The sequence below is a fragment of the Triturus cristatus genome, chromosome 9, assembly GCF_964204655.1.
Source record: "Triturus cristatus chromosome 9, aTriCri1.1, whole genome shotgun sequence".
Taxonomy (NCBI): Eukaryota; Metazoa; Chordata; class Amphibia; order Caudata; family Salamandridae; genus Triturus; species Triturus cristatus.
In genome coordinates, this window is record NC_140592.1 from 1,048,227,997 (window position 1) to 1,048,248,485 (window position 20,489).

General features: G+C 43.1%; 1 protein-coding gene across 13 annotated transcripts in view; it reads left to right on the plus strand.

Moving 5' to 3' along the window:
• The window catches only part of PAK6 (p21 (RAC1) activated kinase 6), a 345,174-nt gene that overhangs the window by 173,357 nt on the left and 151,328 nt on the right, over nt 1–20,489 (plus strand). For 6 of the 13 annotated variants that reach the window (XM_085626899.1, XM_085626897.1, XM_085626898.1 and 3 more), the window contains one exon: nt 13,351–13,444. The exons of 3 other annotated variants lie outside the window; for them this stretch is intronic. The gene's annotated coding sequence lies outside the window, so the exon portion shown is untranslated. Of the gene's footprint in view, nt 1–13,350; nt 13,445–16,249; nt 16,385–20,489 lie in introns of all 13 variants that reach the window. 4 more of the 13 variants (XM_085626903.1, XM_085626900.1, XM_085626905.1 and 1 more) reach the window with 2 other exon arrangements.

Genomic DNA, 20,489 nt, shown 5'->3' on the forward strand with positions numbered 1-20,489 from the left:
GCCAATCGGGAGCTAGTCAAGTGCCTTCAGGGCTGGGGAGATGTAGTTGTACTTTTTCAGGTTTTGCTTTCCTCTCTGCCTGGCTTCATATCCTTTCCAGTGTTTGGAGATGGATTTTGGGTGGCCTGTGTGCACAGTGTTAAAATGATCTACCTTCAAGAGGATCAGCAATCTTTCTAGCTCTATTGAAATGTCTGAGTTCAGCAAGCAGGGAAACAGCCTTTACAACTTGACCGTTACCACTCAATACCTTTACCTCGCATCTATTAAAAGGCATATACCTTTACCATGCAAACGTTTACCACGCATATGCCTTTTCCACACATGCCTTTACATCGATAATGGAAGTATTTCACAGGTGAGTGTAAAATATCTGTATTCACTGAAAGAACCCAAGGTTACTGGGATATTCTAGTTGGGAAATAGAATTAAAAACACCTTAGAAATTCACTGAAAAGAGCAAAGGTTACAGGGATGTTGTAGGTAGACTCAGAATTTACACACACAACCATAGAAATTCAGCAGTTCTAGTTACCAGAGCTAAGTATAACTTGCGCTCCCTCAATGCACTGCTTATGACCTCACATATTACATCACTCATGAAATAGTCCTTGACATCACTGATCACATCACTGATCACATCTCAAACGACATCGCTGATGCCATCATCCAGTGAGTGTGTTTTGTAAAAGTTTCTGACTTAAAGATATATAATACGCTACTGCATAACTTCAATTACTATTCTTTCTGTACTACTAATGACTGATACAATTTGTAACACGTCATCTGATTTACAATCCTGTTTTTAAAGTGGGTTGTAGTATTTACCAGTGAACTAGCCTCTACAATGACACATGTCCCCTGCCCGTGTATGGTAGTGCTTTGTGACAGTCTAAGCTGCTTATTGAGACTTCACTCCACAGTGATGGCTGTATATAGTTCTGTTTTATGACATAATGAGCAGTTTCCTTCGACCTCTCTTCCTTTTGTGATGAATGACTGTAGTAGTAGATTGCAATAAAGTCATATGTTCACTAAGGCCTTTCTCTAGGGCGGTGGCTCAGTGTAGTAGATATTTACAACAGACTCACCTCTCTGCTCACACCTTCCTCCAGAATGAAGAATAATTTTACTGGTGGTTTGTGCACAGTGGCCTGCCTGCTAAGACCTCACTACTGCTTGTATGTTGTAGTGGTTTGTGTAAATCTGGCATTTGCACTAAAACCTCTTTCCAGGTTCCCATATGCAGTTGTGGTTTACAACAGACTAGCCTAAACAGTTAAACATTTTACTGTGGTCATTAATGTTTACAGTAGTGGTTCAGAAGAGACAGGGCTATCGGCTGATAACTATATCTTAGGTGATAAGTGAGAGTAGCAGTTGATAAGGGTACAGTGAGCTCTGTGCTGTACATCTCTCACCTGTGTCATCGTTCTATTTAAAAAAAATTACATGGTATTTTATGTAATACATTGAAGTTTATTTTGCTGGATGATGTCATCAGGGATGTCACTGAACACGTCATGAGTGATGTAATGTGTGAGGTGTGCACTTATGGGTGTCTTACAAGTGAGTACTATAACCGTAGCAGCTACTTTTTGTACATTTAGAGGCATTTGGTTCAATGCCTTCAGAAATCTCATTACAGGCTCGTTTCTGTCTCACTTCACCTGCAACATATTTCAGGGTTACAACCGTGTTTTCTTTGTAAACCCATGCATTCAGTGTGGCTGCTATCCCAAATTCTGATAACCCTCACATTGGACTGGCACTGTAGTGGCTCCTGCCTGCTTGCTAATTGAATTTGAGGTTCATTTGTCTTAAAGATTGAGCCGGGCTGAGTGAATGTGTCTGAACCAAAATAAAAAAAGACAAATAAACTGCCATTGTCACATGACGCTGTTGTGCGCGTGAATTCGGTTACGCCTTCGTACCCTCGATTTAGGAGTGCGATCTGACATATTGGGGGGGGGAGGGGCTACCCCCTGTTCTGAGTGAGCTCTCACCCCCTCTTCTCAGTACATATAGATCAATGTCCTCATTCTCTACGTATCCTTAAAATATCAGTGATGAATCGGTGCCTGCAAAATCTGAGCGCAGCACCACCAGTCTGCACACCATGGTATAGTCCCCACATGTGAACTTTACTGTGAGATCTGTTAGTTTCAGATTCAGTGGGCAGAAGTTTACCACCTACTGCATATCAATAACGCTGTATTGTCCGTATATCACACCTCCGTGTTTCCTATATAGAAGTGCTGTGTTTCTGTTTAATAAGCTGAGCATTGGTGGTTTAGTATACAATTGTCTGCCTGCCACACGGGAGGCCCGTGTTCATTTCCTAGCCAAATCAACATTCTCTTTTTATATTCACGTTTTCTTATCACCTTTAAAAGCTCAATAAAGTAACAAATATTTTAAATCAATAATTGTATTCCACTTTCTCTTGCATGAATTTTTCTTCGGGCGTGATGCGTATCCAAGAACGACTGACTATGTGATAGTGTGCATAAGGCTGCTTCTAATGAAACAGGTGGACAAGCTTTTTACTAACCGTGGCTCTACACCTTACATACTAAACATTCATCGGGCATCCCCATACATCATAATTGCTAACCAAATCCTCTCCCAAGCAACCCTTCCAACATCCAATTGCAACTCTTCTCACTCAAACTCCCTGCAGCCAAGCCTCGTGCACACACCACACTCTTGCCATCCATAAACTCCCCTCCCATCCGAAACTTCGACTGGGTCTGAACATGACCAGCGTACCTTACAATAACTTTTTTAACATGTGTACCAACCGCCACCAGGAAAAACACAGTTTTCCTGTTCTCCCCCGTCCCCTCCACCTCCCACATTAAACATCCGCATTGCCGCTGGTAAATGCAAGTGCGGAACATCTTGGCGGAAATGTTGCATCAAATGCGATTACACCCCAGAGATGGACAGATGTATCCCATTATCTTGGAAAAAAACTCCACCATCTCATACTTGATATCACTGGGATCAGGGAAAACCAAACCCTCTGCTTTGCAGACCTACTGCAGTCCTCTGTTCCCCTTCCTGCGTGCCCTGTTGATAGCCCCAGGTTTCAGAGTCCCTGTCAGACTCTTCTTGGCATGAACTCAGTAAAAACAATAGTGATCCTAGACCATGACCCTTTGATTTCCAACAATTCCTGTGGCGCGCTCTTTATCAGCGCCGGTTTTTTAACTGCACTAAATCATTTTCTCCTAGGTGCAAAAGCAGGACGTCCAGGCAGGGGCTGCCCCTCACCAGTGAATTTAACTTTGGTAATAGTTCGTGCCACCGCATGCCCTCATTCCAAACCATTTGAGCTGCACCACCATATTGTGTAACAAACAACAATGTCTCAAGGGTATCGTTTCAAGGGGCAGATATGTGTAATGACACAGTTACTTAGACAGGATTTAATCCAAAAAGGAAAGAAACCAGGGAAACAAATCAAATAAATGCAAAATATATTTCATGTAGTAAACCTGTTGGACATATTAACTTCCTATGTTCAAGCACATGAGTCAGTAGCACTGCGTTACATTCAATGGCATGTAACCAACAAAATACTGTGCACAAGTGCTCGTGAAGTGTGGTGACGGCGCAAGTGACACATGACGTGGTATGAACAGTGAGAACGATGGGCGCAACTACAAGTGAGATAAAACCACGATTTACATGTTCAAGATACTGCGACAACAAAAGACAAAAGTAAGCAATTTTAAATGTGTAGGGTATCCGTAGGTAGGGGCACCAAAAGTTCCACTCTGGGAGTCGACGGCGTTTCGGCCTGCAAAAGGCTTAGGCCATCATCAGGACCAGGTTACATTAGTTCAGTTGCAGTGCTGGGGAAAGAAGGATAAATATGGAGGGCTCGGTATACTCGGCGGATCAAGAGGGACAGGTAGTTTCCTAAAAAAGGAAAGAGGGGTAGAGGTGGAGACCAGATAGTCAAGGGTTAAAAAGACCGCTGCTAGAAAACCACGTGTCCAGGCTCCTGAAAAGAAGAAGGAAGTGAGAAAAGCGCTTAGGAGGCAATGAGTTAGACTCACTCATTGTAGCCAGGAGTGAATAATCGAGGCAGTAGTCCAGTCCTCGTTAAGTTCGGGACGTGAAGTAAGCTACTAAAGAGCTTCAAATTGTAAGGATATCTGTGGGAAAAGAAATTGACGCTCAGGCAAGCGGGTGAAAGGTAAACGTGTGTGAAGGATGTGATAGATACAACTATCATGCGATCATCTCTCCTGCGGTCTCGTTGAGAATGGATCGGGGGACGACCGTGATTAGGAGTGAGGTACTCACCGATTAGGCGATAAGTTCCATGTTACTGTCCTGTGTTTGTCAGGATATGGGACAATAGCAGGTGTCTGGTAAGGAGGGGAACCGGGAAAGGAAGGCCGTACGTGTGCTGGAAGGGGGGGCCGTGGAGCTGGCAGGCACTAATGGCGCTTAATGGTATTGGAAAGTTCAAAGTGAAGGCATCTTACGGGAAATGGTAAGGGCATTAAAGGGAACCAACGAGGTGGCGGGAATCGTTTGGGATGCCTACTGCAAGGTATCAGTCAAGGGGAAGGTTGTATGTGAAAGCGGGAAACCCTAAGACAGGTGGGCACTAATGACGTCCTGAGCTAAACGGAAAGACACTTTAAGAAAAAGCGCGGTGGTGGTAGGCGTTCCGGAATGCCTACCACAGGGTACCGGTCAAGGGGAGGGTGCACATCAATACGGGATAAATGGGGCTGCCAGTCGGCCGTGAATAGAAAGCACGCAGCGGAGTACTTACTCATAAATTACTGGAAGTAGGACAACGGGCAGCCTATGGGTCTGTCAGTGTGTCTGGAATCAATCGTAGAATGCCGGCAGAAGTCGGGCTGTGTTTACGTGAACTCAAAGGAGGACGCGTTAAGAGCGTTTGGCTGGTCACGTGATGGGGGCGGGGTTGTAACGCTAGAGCGCGCACTGAGATACTAGAAGGAAATAGTGAAGACAGACTGAGGCAGAAAGGAAAAAATGATTACAACATAGGTGGGAGCTCCATAAGTTGACATGATTTTGAAGAGTTGTAATTAGGGAAATGAAATAACAGTAATTAACAGTCACTGTGGGGGAAGGACAAAAACATCATACATGTTAATTGATAATAATTTACAATATACGTCAATGTGGTCCATTCCTAAATCAAGAGGAATTAGTTTGGTTGGTGTTTGGGTACCCACATAAGGAGCAGTGACATGAGGAGCACACAATTGTAATAGCCGATTACAAGAGCAGAATTGGCAATTTATACAGAAACAAGACCGTTAGTGATGATAGTACTTAGGATCTCAGTATTGTAATAGATCGAGCTAGCGCAGTTGATCATGTAAAACATTAGTACAGCTAGCGAAACCTTAGAGTGGAAGGGGGCTAGTCAACCACACTGTCTATATTGGGAACCATCAGGGGTGGGGGGGGACAGAGGGAGTGTCCGCAATGTGTGTATTCTCGCAGGCTGCAGAAGAGGGGAGTTCAGACAAAGGACAGAACGAGCTGGGTCAGGGCAAGGTTAAGAGAGTGTGGTATTCCATTCATCCGAAGTGTTCTGGCCCCGTTCAATTGTGTTAAGACGGGCTATCCAACGGCATTCACATCGGTGTAGGAGTCTCTGGATGTCACACCCTCTTCTGGGGATGGAAGGTTGTCGATCACCATCCAGACAATGTAATTCTCATTGTGGTTGTGTTCCTGATTGTGTGTAACCAATGGTGCAGTAGTCACCCCGCACCAGATGCGGCTGCGGTGTTGTAGAACTCGGTCCTTGACCATCTGAGTAGTCTGTCCAATGTATAAGAGATTGCACGGTCAGCAGATTTAGTAAATGACATTCTGTGATCTACAGTTGGTAAATGATTTCAGATCATATTTTTGTCCGTTATGTTCAAAGCATTTCGTGTTCAATGTTAGTGGGTATACAGAACACCTATGGCATTTATTGTGTCCAATAAGTGGTGGTAGATCCCATAGTCCGACAGTTGTCTGTTTGGTAGTCGTTTCAGGCCATGTAATGGCATGTACCAAATGATCAGAAAGGTTTTTACCCCTTCGGTATGAGAACAAAGGTGGTTCGTTGAATATATTGAGGGGAGTCAGTATATTCCAGTTGGCTCTGAGGACTTTTGAAATTTTATTGCTAGAAGGCGAAAAAGTTGAGACAAAGGGAATGCGGGAATTACTTCTTTTCTCCTTAGGTGTGAGTATGTTTTCACGGTGATTGTACCAGGCGCATTTTCTTGCTCTTGTTACCAGTTTTTTTTTAGGGTAGCTGCATGTGATGAGTTTTTCGGTTAGGACCTCGCATTCTTTTTTTTTTTTAAATTTCTTTAGTCTTCAGGCCACAAAGTGCAGCAATAGAACCAATTAAAAGGGGGTCTTGCAGTCCAGCTGAAGAGTGTTCAGCCTCCGCTCGGAATGCTTTTAAAAAATACAGTGAGCTCTCCGGCGGTCATGGATTAAATGACCCAGGAGACTCTTTGTGTGTTTTTGTTTATGTTGTTGAGGCACTGCTGCACTCCGTGCAGCTCCTCTAACATTAAAAAAAAGTTGTTGGTGCCCTGGACCCTTAGAGCGTCACCGCCACAAATGAAAGTATTAAAAAAAGCTGTAGGACATTGTAGGGCTCTCCCAAGCTGGAGCACTGAATGTGAAATGAGCACCAACTCCGCTTATTTCACGTCCAATTAAAAACATTTATATGGGGAGATGGGCATGTGGCCACTCTCCCCGATCCTTCTATCGTTGCCGGGGGCCCCACCCCCCAAGGACAACATTGATTTTTTGGGGGGTATGGAGGGCATGTGCCGCCAGGTCACAAGCCTTCCCATAGCCCTGGGACACTAGAACACCCCAGCAGGATTTTTCTTTTATGGGAAAGGGGAGGTGTGGCCTTCCCTCCCCAAGCCTCTCAAGGACTTAGGAGACCCTAGCCCCACGCCAAAGCATTTATTTGGGGAGAGGGGCATGAGGCCATCCTCTCCTTGCCATTGACTGGTCCCAGGGACCCCATCCCTCGGGTGGATAGCAGCAATAACCCCATGACTCGCAGCACCTGCAGTTCTCTGTCTGCAAGAGCATCGGCAGGGAGAACGTAAACTCCCTGTATTCTGCAAGCAGGAAATACAAGTTTAGTCCTGCCCAGCAGGATTAAAAAAAAGCTTCTTCCACCAGGCGGGAGCAAACAGATGGAGCCGGCTAATGCCGCACGGCAAACAGTGAAGGCTGGGAAACTGGCCGTGGCAGTGGAGGGCCTGGGCCTCCCCTGTGGCCCCCGGGCCCAGAATTGCTGTGAGCATACTAGTTCGACATTGAGACACTCACAGCAATAGTTGAATGAATAGCAGCTGGGATGACTAGGTCCAGGGGCCTTTAAAAGTGGGGTCCTCTGGGCCTGTAAAAGGCTCGGGAAGACTGACTGCACTTCCACCTCCCCTAAAAATTAAATAAAGTCATCAGCCCGAGGGGGAAGGCCTTTCAAAAAAATAAGGGGCGGGAGCCTAGTTTTTTTTTTTTTTTGGAGAGTTTTATATAGCGCGAAATTGACCCGAATCCAATCGGGTATCAGAGAGCTTTACATAGCACCAGTTACGTTACATTAGGACACACATTTGATTTTACTAGACCTGGCTGGGGCAGGGTACCCCTACCCTGTCTCCATATATATTTTTAAACAGTTATTTTCAGGTCAGAGGACTTAATCCTCAAGTCCTAAAATGGCTGCCATAACATCTTTGTATCTAGATCTGCCAGCTCCGCAGATCCTTTGTGGCCTGATATATGCATACATTTTTAATCTAATTTTCTCAAAAGCTGGTGAATGCATTTACACCAGATCACAAAAAGCACACTTTCTGGATCAAGATCTAGCTTCCTGCCAAATTTATTGTAATTCCATTCAAAAGTTTTTGTGGTATCACTGTTCAGTTTTCCTACAGAAAAATAAATGGTGAAACATGTTTTGGAACACCGCTCCTTTTTAGGTCTCGCCTAAGACCCTTAGCCGTCGTGCAGCTCTTTTTTAAAGCACATACGCGTGCTTGTGGCGGCATACAGCTTGCGGGAGTGCGCAGCGGTGCGCCACAAGCACGAGTATGTGCTTTGAAAAAGAGCTCTCCCCAGCGCGCACGCACCACTCGCGGGTCCACTCCTCCGCCGCGATCACTTTCGGGAATGCACCACTCCCGAACTCACCTCCTCCTGCTCCCCCTCTGTCTCAGCGTGCACCACTCGCACCACTGGTTTTCTGCTCTCCCTCTGTCACAGCGCGCACCACTCGCACCACTCGTTTTCTCTCAGTTTTAAAGCGGGTGCCATTACCAGGCAGTGTTTGATGTGCACACCTTGCTGCGAGATGCTTGAAACAGTCGCTGCCTGTTGTCGCTCCCCTCTCGCCAGTCCTCTGCTGGGGATATGTTTATAAAAGGGATGGCTCCACCTCGGCATTTGAAAAGAGGGCGGTCCCGTTTATCCGCGCCTGTAACAATCTACAAGTCTACATCACTGAACAGACAGCTGCAAAAAGTATTTTCTAGCAAGAGCATTAGAGCAGCGCTTTATTTTATTGATATGTCTGCAGCAGCCTTCCTTCAGCTTCTACTTTATGGGATTTCTCGCGCTATAAATTTCACATTGTGATGTTTCGGGGTGTCTGTGTTTTTCCCCCTTCTGCTTTTACACTCTCCGCTGTCATTCCAATGGTGGGCCGAGACAGATTCAAGATTATTACTTTTCATTAATTCATCATCATAATTTCTGTACAGAAGAAAGCCTTTTTTCCCGTGTGCATTTAGGGTCATTTCCCTTCTAGAGAGGCACTGACTGGTTACTTCTGCTTACTTTTGCTGAATCATAGGTTGTGAGGTTCAGATCTCAGGGAGCAATTAAAAACATTTTCCATTTTTGCAAACTAAACTCCCAAATATCTTCCTCCCATTTTTCAACCTCCTGAAATAACTATAACATAGCTAAAGTTTATTTCAAACAACATTTTAAAAAGCAGTTTTATACTTCAAGTTAGTCATACCTTCTACAATGTGGCTGTGTTCCAAAGTCAACGAAAACAAGCCTAGCCAATAGGTCTCGACTTTGGGACCTAATAAGTGTTTAGTTATACAGCGCAATATCCTTGGAGCAACAACATCAAGTGTTGCATGGCTAAACACTTATAATGTCCCAAAGGCGAGACCTATTGGCTATGCCAATGCTTGTTTTCTTGGCACCCGTCTGACGGATAAGCCTGAATTTCTCCAGGAAAGAGTTGAGGTGGATGCAACTCTTTTGGAATGTTTTGTGAAGATTTGTTTCCTGTGGAGTAGTGGTCCTAACGATACCCAGTGGCGACTGCCACTGGGTAATATATGTCACTTAGGTATCTATAATGAGACCTATGCACAACTGAGATCAAAAACCTCTTTACGCAGCGTGTGGCACTATTTGTTGCCACTATTTGTTGCACAATTAGTTAACATGTAATTTCAACATGTCTGATCTGTCCTTCTTGGAGACAAGTTTACTCTATAGTCATACAGCTTTAGGCTCTATTCCACAGACCTACCCTGTTGGAAATGGCCCTTTCTGCAGGGTCCCCTCCAAAGTTTTCCCTTCCTTCTCCGCTTTTTGCACAACTTGCTTTTGCTGGCTTTAGGAATCTGGGCACTTTACCACTGCGAACCAGTGCTAAAGTGCATGTGCTTTACACTTAAAACATGTTCACATTGGTTTATCCACAATTGGCATGTTTAATTTACCTATAAGTCCCTAGTAAAGTGCAACATGTGCCCAGGACCTGTAAATTAAATGCTACTAGTGGGCCTGCAGTACTGATTGTGCCACCCACTCAAGTAGCGCTTCGAACATGTCTCAAGCCTGCCACTGCAGGACCTGTGTTTGCAGTTTTAAACTGCCACGTCGACCTGGCAAGTTAACCTACTTGCCAGGCCAAAACATTTCTTTTTGGTACATATAGGTCACCCCTAAAGTAGGCCCTGGACAGCCCATGGGCAGGGTGCAGTGTACCTTAAAAGAAGGACAAGTACATTTGAATTTTACATGTCCTGGTAGTGAAATACTCTTACATTTGTTTTTCACTACTGCAAGGCCAATATAACCTTGGGATTGCCTTATTACATTTTATACGTGTCATTTCCAATTGGCAAGAGAGAGAAAAAACTAATTTGGAGTCTCTGGAATCACAATTTAAAAACACAACTTATGGTAAAGTTGGATCTTAATTTACAATTCTGAAAGTGCCACATTTAGAGAGTTGGAATTTTCTTACTGTAACCATTTGGTGCCTTCTGCCTGTCTGTAAATAAACGCCTGGGGTGGGTGACAGTTGGCTTTATGTGTGGCTGTTTAGAGAGAATACACAAAGGGAGCTTAGGTGTGACTGATACGCCAACCACATCCTGATGGGCCTTTCTACCAGGTAGAAGGACTGCTGTGCTGTGCTGTGCTGCTGAGGAGTGGAGGGAGGGGCTGCCACTTTGCTAAACTAGTTTGTTGTGTTGGCTTGCTGCTCCTTTGCCTGGGAGTGAGAAGGAATGGACCTGCATCTCAACATCCCAGAACCAAAGTATCTCCAAGGGCTTGTTGGCTTGCCTCCTGTTTTCTGGAGTCTCAGGTATATCAAAGACTTCTCTCTTCAACCTGCAAACAGCACCTGGACTCTGTTTGCTGTGAGTCCTGCTCTACCAAGTGGTGCTAATCCAGTGCTGGGCCCTTGGAAGTGAGAATACAGTGCTGCATCTTCCGAGACCCACGCATCGAAATTGTTGCGCTGATCAGATCTGATGCAACCCAGCTGTTGTGGGAACCAGAATGACGCATCACATTTGAGACCGCCTCCTCACTGCTGCATCGAAATCGATGCATGGCCACCTCTGAAAGAAGATAATCAATGTATCACCTCTTCAATTTGGAGCAACCTGGCGCTTCGCATTCGGAACCGGTGCATTGCTCACGTAACCAATGCATCACAGCAGTTGCATGGATAAATCCGGTGCATCACCCCAACTACGTGAGGATCACCGGCGCATCTCTTGGCTTGTGACCCTGATCAAGGTATTTCTGCTCAGCAGGCCCTGCTTGAATCCTGTATCTGGCCTGCACTCTACCACTCTTGACTTTGTCCCAGTTCAGCGCTACCAATTAACTTTTTAAGCGCCTACTGCTTCTAAGCACTATTTTTGCATTTGAATTTATCAAATTCATTTCTCAATTTCTACGGATTGGATTTTTGTCATTTTGATCTTGTTTTATTTATGAAATTATTTTCGATTACTGTTGTGGAGTCTTCGTGGTGTTTTCAATGTGTTACTGTTTGATGTGTTACTTTACACATTGCCTCTTAAGTTAGACTGCTCTGTGCCAAGCTACCAGAGGGCGGGCACAGGTTAATTTAGTGTGTGTATTTGACTTACCCTGACTAGGACAGTGGTTCTTGCTTGGACAAGGTGCATACCTCTGTCAACCAGAAACTCAATTTCTACCACAGTCCTTACTTAGCCTGTTCTGAGTCATCAAGTCATTGCTTTTGTCAGACTCTGCTTCTTTTATCGAAAAACGTTATAATTTCACTCAAATGTTTAGTTTTTTATAGCCTCACTGTTCGCTTTTATTATCACTTCGTACATTAATTTGTATGATGGAATAAAATCCTTTGTCTGACCGGACAGCTTCAGATTGTCTGCAGTTTTTCACTGTGTTGGTTGACGAGTGTCAAGAGGTCATGTAATATAATTTCCGTCTTTGTCTGTCTGTATTGTAATTATAGTGCCTAACCAGACAAAGATTTAAGGGATTTAACTTCACACAATTGTTCTTTTTTTTATCTTCTAATTGCCGTCATTAGAATTCTTGTGCTTGCGGTTCTCTTCAGGAAAACTCCACTCTTACCTCCCCCTATTCAGAAAGACAGGAAGGGTCCTGATTTTGCATTGACTGTACTCCTTGCACCGGCCCATGTTTTTTTTGGCAGGAGAAGCAATGGCTCCCCTTGTAAATATTGAATGTAAGTTCACTTTTCCATGGTCAATGACCCTCCTCTTCACTCTCTGCACTAAGATTTTATTATCCTCTTAGTCAATGTTTCCAGGTTCTCTGTTAACTGTTTCATTTGGAACTTGTCAACACCACTGTGCTAAGATGGCCACACCACCACTCTTCAAGAGAACGTATTCCTAAATAGTCAAATAACTGGGAACCTAAATGAGATCTAACAGTGTAGCTGCCTCATAAGGTGCAGGCGGGAGCAGGGTCTGCATGGGTGTGCCCCGTTACAATACAAGTAGAAAAGTATGCCCATGGGAAATAGAAATAGGTGCATGTGGTATGCAGCAGGACCCATAGGGCACCATACAAACTTAGCAGGATGAGAATATTCAACACTGAATTCAATTGTTCAGCAGTTATATCTATAAATAGTAATTAAACAGTCGGGAAAGACCATGAACCCAACCGACAAGGAAACTTACAGCGGTGATCCATCCCTGTATCTAGAGAGAAATGGCGCTAAATTATCAGGAACCCACAGCCGTATAGAATACAGTTTACAGTAAGTGTCCAAAACTGCCCACTTAGATTGAGTTTATGTTCAAAGTTCAAGCATTCCAAATAAGATGGATTTACATGTGGTTGTTCTCAAAATATGGCCTGATTTCTGCGTGGGCACTCCGTATTTACAAGATGGATGTCTGGCTGGTAGTCTCATCCTGCTGGTCTACAAGTGCACCACATTTTTAAGAGACTAGAAACCTTGTCTGCCAACAGAAATTGCACACCCTCTCAACCACCTTGAATAGGCCTGCAGTGTTTTGATGCACTTGTTTACAATGATGCCACAGTGGTGGTGCACTTGTAAGGTTCCTTTAGGGTGCTTGAGGTGAAAGGGTGGACACACGAGTTGCCAACAGTTTATGCAGAGACACTTGGGTGACCCTGGAACCCCACTGGACAGTGGGCTGATTGAATTGCTAAAGCAACTTGAGAGTGTCGGCAGTGAGGTTCCTTGTGGTTTACTGTGGATGGAGCTCATAATCTGAATTAAAAAAAGTAACATTAAATACCAGATCTATGCCTCTCCATAGGAGGATGAGGATCTACCTCTCTAGTGGGAAGATTGACTTTAAATAGATGTTTCAAATTTGACCTGTTCTCGCCTCTTCGTTCTCAAAATTGTGTCCAATTTCTGTGTGCGGTGATGAGGGGTGGAATAAGAAAAGCTGGAGGGATCAATATGGTTTTATCGTCACAATGCGCATCCCTCATAGTGACGTCTGACCATTGTCTTTCCTATTTCAGGTTGAAAAGAGCGCTGAATCCTGGTTTCCATGAAAACGCATGACAGGGCTGTGAAAAATAACCAGATGTTGTCATAGCTACATATCTATTTCTGGTAATCTTGACGTGTTCCACTTTTTGTGTTCATGATCTAAATATGGGTTTTATGTTTTCTCTGTGAATTTGAATCAAGTTGTGTTTTTTCTTAGGCAGGCAAATATTTAGAGAAATGTAAGATAATTAGCCACCAAACTGTATTTTTATTTGCCTTGAATTGTTACTGGAATCTTGACCGGCACGAATGTTGAATGTCTTAAATGGGCCTTATCGTTGTCAGACTTTTAATTCAGTTTGACATTTGGTTTTATTTGCTTTTACCGCTCTTTGTGTGTTATATCTTTTTTCAGCAAATATGCTGCGACAGAACCTGTACTCATGCACCATCTGTGCAGTACTCGCACTGCCCTCCCATGTGCCCCACCCCCTCTCCACTTGGCCAGTTATAGACCCAGCAATAGGTTCTTAACACATTTGGCCCTTCACAGCCATCTCTGCAGCCCTACTCCTGCCCCCACCCTGCTCTGACCCCACATCTGTAGGAGCGGTGCTCTGTTCGGTCCATTCATTCAGGCAGCGCCTTTCAAACCTTGAGCCCAAATTTGCTCTCAAAGTGGGTGATAAAATGAGGCACCCATTCACACGTACACCACATTTATCAGCATACAACATGTTTAGGTCTGTCTTGACAGTGCAGCTGTCTGGGTGACTCCTAGTTGCCAATACCTTAAACACTCAAAGTGGGCCAGGGCTTTAAGTTGGCTGTGTCCTGCCGGTGCTGAGCAACGGCAATTCTCAAAAAGCAGGTGCTGAGACTGGTCCGTACTAGGCTTTCCATTTTGTCCTCACCCTCAGGGTGAAAATAAATATGTTAACTCTGGAGCAGTACTACCCTTCAGTGCTGTGGTAAGGAGCAAGGGAAACGTGTGGTTGAATGACGTTTTTTTATTTTTTATTTATGGCTTCGCCGACGACGAGCAGCAACCGGCCAGCTGGGAGTGTGGAGTCCACTGACCACACAACAGAAGGCCCACCAACCGGCTACCGCTGCCACAAGCACAATACAAACATATTTGAATCATAGAAACACTAAACATATTATGATGTGTGTCTCTAGGCAGAGCTCACGAGGATGAGAACGGGCATGTCACGAGAAACACCACAGCCACATAGCATACTACATGACCATCCCCCTCAAACAAAATAAGAAGCAATGCAACAGCACAACATAAACAGCAATAATGCTAATACATTACAAAATCTTTGAATCTATTTGGGCACCTGACTTCACGAGTCTGTATTTGCGTGAGCATTCCTTTCAATACTTACTCTTTCTAGAGGAGGTTCAACCCACTGCATCCAATCTGAGGACGACCTTGTAACTTTCTTTTGGTTAATACTTGAGCCTGTTGGTGAGATAATGTGACTACATTCCGAGTATTCCACCAACCTTTGTTTTCAGCAACACTGATCCTTTACCAACCTTGAGCACTTTAGTAAGAGAAGAAAAGCTAGAATCTCCTTTTCTCACCATAACTGGTTTTTGATCAATGAAAAATCTCCAATTTTGATACCTTTGCCATTATTACAAGGATTGTATTTGCTTATAGACATTTTAACTTGTTTCATCTGAACTCTTGGTTAGACTTTTTCCTTGGAAAAGGAACAAAGAGGGGAGTAGAGAGGTACCACTCAGCGAGTGGTGGAGGTGGATACTTCCTCCCAGTCAAGCGTACATAAACATAAGGATCCACCCACGGGTATAGTATGTCAGGAACCTCCCGTTTACACAATATGTATCCCACAGTCGTGGAGAATACACATCCGTAGTTTAAATACCCCTCACACACCAAAAGGGCCCTTGGTGTCATGCTTCATCATAGGGGTCTTCCCGCCCCTCTACGGGACGGGGCGTGCTACGACCTACGTTTGCGTGGGAGCACTGTTATTACTGAGACGGCTATGTGTGATGCAAGGGTGTGAGAGGAAGGGTCAGGAGTGGATGGAAAAGTGAATTAAAAAATACCTGGCTCTCTGGTCTAAGGAAAATTTATTCTGCCGTTTGAGCTGGTATTAATAAAAGGTGAGGGGGAGGAGGGTGTATGCCTCAATGAGCTATGCCTCCTAGTGGTGTCGACATGTTTCGAAGCTTCCCCATGCTTCTTCGTCAGGACCTTAAGGATCCCTTCCTAAAACTCACAGTGATGTGTAAAAAAGAAGAATAGTGAATGAATTAATGAAAAAAGGAAGTAAAAAACCTCCACACAGTAGTAATGCCTCAATAGGTCTTACATAATCCTATTGACCTAAAGGAACAAACATAAAGGGGAGATAAAAAGACATTAGTCACGTGGGAAGATGAACAATCCATCATGTGAGAATAGTGATCTGAAAAGGAAGTGAAAAATAATTTCCTCTTAACGCTGTCCATAACGCAAGGCTTTGATGTCTCGTTTAGCCAAAAATTGGTGCATCTGATCAGAGAAAGTGATTCCCATTGTCAGTAACTAAAGACCCAAGAGAATCTTCTATAGAAAAAACTTGTTCTAAAAATTTGATAGCTGAGTCAGAAGAATAGAGTTTGTGAAAGAAAAATACAACCATTTAGAAAAATAATCCACTAGCAGTATAACATATTACATCTGGTCCCGATAAGTCAACCCGCTTTGTCCCAAGGGGCCTCAGGAAGAGCAACTGGGTATAAGATAGCTTTACTCAATTTCCAATGTTTATCTGATTGCCAGATCTTCAGGACAATTGTCAACCATAGGCTTTATCTGATTTTCTAAAGAAGGCCACCAATAATGTTCTTTGATGGGTATACATTTCTTGGTTGGCCCAAAATTCCCTTTTTGTGCTTTAGGTGCACTTTTGAAGAAGGAACATGTATGTCACCTCTCATGATCAAACCATCAACCACAGAAAGTTCACTGGAAACCTGTGCATAAGTTTTCAACTCATTGCGTAAGCATCGAACAAGAGGCCATCCCACGGTAATGTATGTACCAACTTGTTTCAATATTTCATCTTCTTGATACGCCCTCTTCCACTCCTCAGCAGATAAAATAACATCCTCATCTTGCAAAGCAAGAATATCATCCACAGTTGCCACACATTCAATGTCATCATTTTCACTTTCATCATCAAATTCAAACAAAGGCATGCAGGAAAGACAATCCGCTCTAAAGTTCCTTCCGCCTGACACATGACTTATGTTAAATGTACATTCATGTAGTTTGGAAACGAGTCTGATCAATCAAGCTGATATATTATTGTGGACACCGCCTGTAAAAATAGAGACTGAAGGTTTGTGATCTGTGTGAAGTTCAAACCACCTGCCCCACACATATTTTAGACTTCTGCACAGCCTAGATGCATGCTAGAGCCTCGCGTTCAATCCTGTTGTATTGCTTCTCAAAGTTCCTAAGTGAGCTAGATGCAAATGCAATGGTTTGTTCTTTACCATTTACCTTTTGGCTTAAAACTGCACCTAGACCTTGGATGCTCGCATCTACTGTGATTATAGAATCACAACCTTCTCTAAAAGCTGATAAAGCAGGAGCTTGCACAAATAAATCCTTTACTTTAACGAAAGCCTTTTGAACTTCATTAGCCCAATCAAACTTTTGGCCTTTCCTAAGCAAGATTCTGAGTGGTTCAACTGTGTGGGCATAACCTGATACAAATCTTGCACAATATTCTGCGAGTCCCAGATATGAACGAAGTGCATCCCTGTTTGTGGGTGAACTTGCGTCCTTGATGGCTCTAATCAAAGATAATTTGGGTTTAATCTCAAACTCAGAGATGGTGTACCCTAAATACTCTAACTCCTGAGTAGCAAATTTACGTTTCTCTCTTCCGACAGTCATACATTTGTGCATGAGTATTGTCAGTAACTTGTCCAAGATGACATTGTGTTCCTACAAGGAACTGGCAAACACCAAAATGTCATCTTGGTAGGTTTGTACACCTTGCATCGTAGCAAATAAGACATCCATGAGTTTTTGAAAGACGCTGGCAGCTGACACCAGCCCAAAAGGTAATCTAAGGTACTTGTAGGCACCAAAGGACGTGACAAAAGCTGTTAGTTCTTGAGACTTGTGATCCAAAGCAATTTGGTGGTGCACAGACCTCAAGTCTATAACTGAAAACCATTTAGCACCTCCTAAATTAGCCAGCATTACATGTATTCTTGGCAGTGGATGACAATCAATTAAAATGTTGGTGTTAAGAGACCTCAAGTCGGCACATAGGCGGATCTTGACAGATTGTTTGCGTGCGACCTCAACTGGGGTGACCCATCTATGATACCTTGAGCACATAGGTCCTTAAGAAGTTGTTTTAATTCTTCCCTGACAGATAATTAAACTTTGTGAACCTTGTGCACAAAAGATTTGGCACTGGACTAAAGTTTGATTTGATGGACAAAACCTTTGACAGTACCAACCTTATCTGAGAAAAGGGCTTTGTGCCTATCTAAAATTACGTTCAATGGTTCCTCAATGTTACTTACTGTTAATGTCTGGAAGTTCTCCTACTCTGATAAGATTGTCTGAACCAGGTTCCAAGTTTAAACCCATCTTGGCTAAATCCTGCCAACCAACAATATTCTTACCCTTGATGGCAACATAAACCTTAGTAGGTGTTTCTCTACTTTAGCCTAGCATGTCAATAGGTTTTTCACCAAATGCCAAAGGATTAACATCAGGTGTATGCAGTCTCTTATTGTAGCCGCACAACTCAAGGAATGTTGACTCACATAAGATGGAGAAGGGTGAAGCGTAGTCTGCTATGACCTGTAAAAGAAATTCATCAATTAATATTTCACAATTGGGACCCTTCACAGTTGTGTATATCAAATTACAGTCAATAGTTATAACAACATTGCTGATTGATTCAGTGCATGTGTCAAGTTCTGTAACTATGTTGTTAATTCATAGAGAGTTCTTGCTGCTTCTGCAAAATGCTTGAAAATGACCTAGTTTTTTGCATGATGTGCATCGCTTCCCAAGGGCAGGGCAAGTAGGATGATTGATTATGATTCCTGGAACCACACCGGTAGCAATATGACTGAGATTTCTTAGTAGGAGCTCTCTGCGTATGAAACATACCCTTGTTTTAGACTGCGCACAAAGTGTCATTTTCAAAGTTAGACGATGTACATTAAATTGAATTGACCAATGGTGAAGCATTTAGTGCTTTTGAGGATATTAGTGACTTTTCATTGCTTTTAGCTAGATTTAAAGCTTCATACAGAGTAGGATTTTGGCAATTGAGGAGACGTTCTTGAATCTTCCTTGAAGCACAGTTAAAAATGAATTGATCACGAATGTGTGTGTCAGCGTTTGACCGAAAATTGCATCTGAGAGACAAAACATATTCCTCAATTCCTTCATCTGGAATTTGTTTACATTTGAAAAAAGTTATGTCTTTCTAAAATAATGCTTGGTTCCTCAGTGAATTGTTTTCATAATCTTTCAACAGCTTCCAAATAAACATTCCAAGGATATCTCCAGATTGACCGCCGGGTCTCACTGCAGGAGGCAGATTATCATCATCAAATTGACTTTATTCGTTTAATACAAGTTAATCATAAAAGTATATATTTACATCACAATTAAAAAGTTAAAAGAAGCAATTCATCAGTATCAATTAATAAATATTTTCCTGGATTTGAGACACAAACATAAAAAAGAGGCCACACTGTAACAAGTTAGCGGATCAGGCAGCATTCGTAAAAAATACAGGGCCAGACGACTTTGTCTGTCTAAAAGTGTACTTGCATAAAAGCGGAATTAAAAACCTTTTCCGTTGGTTACAATAGATTTTACAAAAGAAAAAGATGTGCAAATGAGACTGTTGAGAAGTGTCTTCAGATGGGCAACACGGGAGATCGTTCGAAGAAAAGATGCCAGCAGGGTTTCCCAACATAGAAGGGATATAATTGAGCTGAAACCGTAACAAAATAAACCTGTGCCGTGGGATTGTTACAAAATCCAGATTGGGGGCTATCCCCTCAACCTGCAATGGCCCTTCAATATATTCTCTAATGGTAGGTTTATTGAGCTGTACATTCAATCTCCCTTCTTTGGCAGCAATCCTAAAACAGGTCTTTAGTGCATGTTTCAAGACCGAGCCACATTTCTCTGGCGATATGAATATGCTGCCTAAATCAAGAGTGTATAAAGTATCTTTCACATACTTTAGCCATAAAATGTTCTCCTTATACTCAAGGGATTGGCAATCCTGTATTGTTTGTTGGGTCAATGACACTGAGTCTCTACACCAGAATGAGTGCCATAAAAGAAGGGGAGCAACGTTTATCCAATCCATTATATCAGGAATGCTTAGTTCTTTGTGTAAATTAAAATTGGGACAACCAATGGGTAGACTCATCATCGATTACCAAAACAAATCCTCTATTGTTTGGATCCTCTTTGCATCAACGTGGCCCCACACCCCTGCTCCATACGTGGATACTGCTCTTGATTTAGCCCCATAGACCTTTCTTAAAATGTCTGGGTTTCTTGTTCCCAGCTTATTTGAGAATGAGCGTATAGCATTAGTGCTCTTTTCCAAGATGATCCCACGGTTCACTACCATACCCCTCCAGGATGCCTTATAATCGAAAGTGATTCCTAGGTATGGGAAAGATTTAGTCGGAGTCACTTTATGATTTGAATTAAAAAAAGATGGTGGTTTACTCAGTTTTTGCCCTGCAATTAAAACAAATGACTTGGATTCATTTGTACGGATATCCAGACCTTTCATAAAATCCACATACGTGTTTAACATTGTCTGGAGGGATCTTCCCTTTCGCGCAATTAAAACTGCATCATCTGCATATAATAAAATTGGGATGTGCAACTTCCGTATTCTGGGGACATCTATCGCTGTTTCTAGTAATTTAGACTCCACCCCATTAGTATAAAGCAAAAATAAAAAAGGTGCGAGAACGCACCCTTGGCGAACTCCTCTCGTTACTGGAAACCACCTAGTGCATTCTCCCTGTGGCCCATACCGAACACATGCTTCAGCCCTTGAGTACAATTATCTGATAAAGGTATTCACTGCCTGGTCTACCCCCATTTCCCTCATAATTC